Genomic DNA, 620 nt, shown 5'->3' with positions numbered 1-620 from the left:
ATATACTTGGAAATGCCAAGCCTTCTGTTGAGGGCACAATAAATACGGCTATGGGATAAAGAGGGAAAAATAGCCACAGCATATTAGGTAAAAGTAAAGGTACCTTAAAGAGATGGTGATAGTATGAGGTGGATATATTTTCTTGTCTTTTTATCTATCAATGTATTACTTCTCTAAGAAAATGATGGTATTTGAAATTCATAGAGTACACAGCAAGGCATGCCCTTAGAAGTATGGCTGGTGTGTTACACCAGCATCAGTAGGTGGCAGAGAGGAGACAGACAAAGGCTACCTTCAGTGTTCTGGCCTATGATTAGTAGCCTAACACTCCCTGGAGAAAAAAGGTTGAGAGACTGTGAGTCCAGTGCTTCAGAGGTACCAATAACTCCCAGAATACGGAGCAAGTCACAGACTAGAAGAACACTTTCTAGGACTGAGGTCCCCATTCCTGATGAGGAGGGAGTCTAAGATGACCTCCAAACTGGTGCCATCTGGCCTGGACAATGAGCTAGCCTGTGCACAGTGAGATGACCATGAGGTGGGCACCATGCAGGCCAAGGGAGGGGCTGCAGGCCATGCCAGAGATAATGCTTGCCTGACACCATAAAGTACAAGGAAGA

General features: G+C 45.2%; 1 pseudogene; it reads left to right on the top strand.

Moving 5' to 3' along the window:
* The first annotated feature begins 218 nt into the window (after nucleotides 1–218).
* LOC127679598 (uncharacterized) lies at nucleotides 219–329 on the top strand (annotated as a pseudogene).
* Nucleotides 330–620: the final 291 nt, after the last annotated feature.

This window comes from Apodemus sylvaticus, chromosome 2 (genome assembly GCF_947179515.1).
Source record: "Apodemus sylvaticus chromosome 2, mApoSyl1.1, whole genome shotgun sequence".
Lineage (NCBI taxonomy): Eukaryota > Metazoa > Chordata > Mammalia > Rodentia > Muridae > Apodemus > Apodemus sylvaticus.
This window is presented reverse-complemented; position numbering and strand designations above follow the sequence as displayed.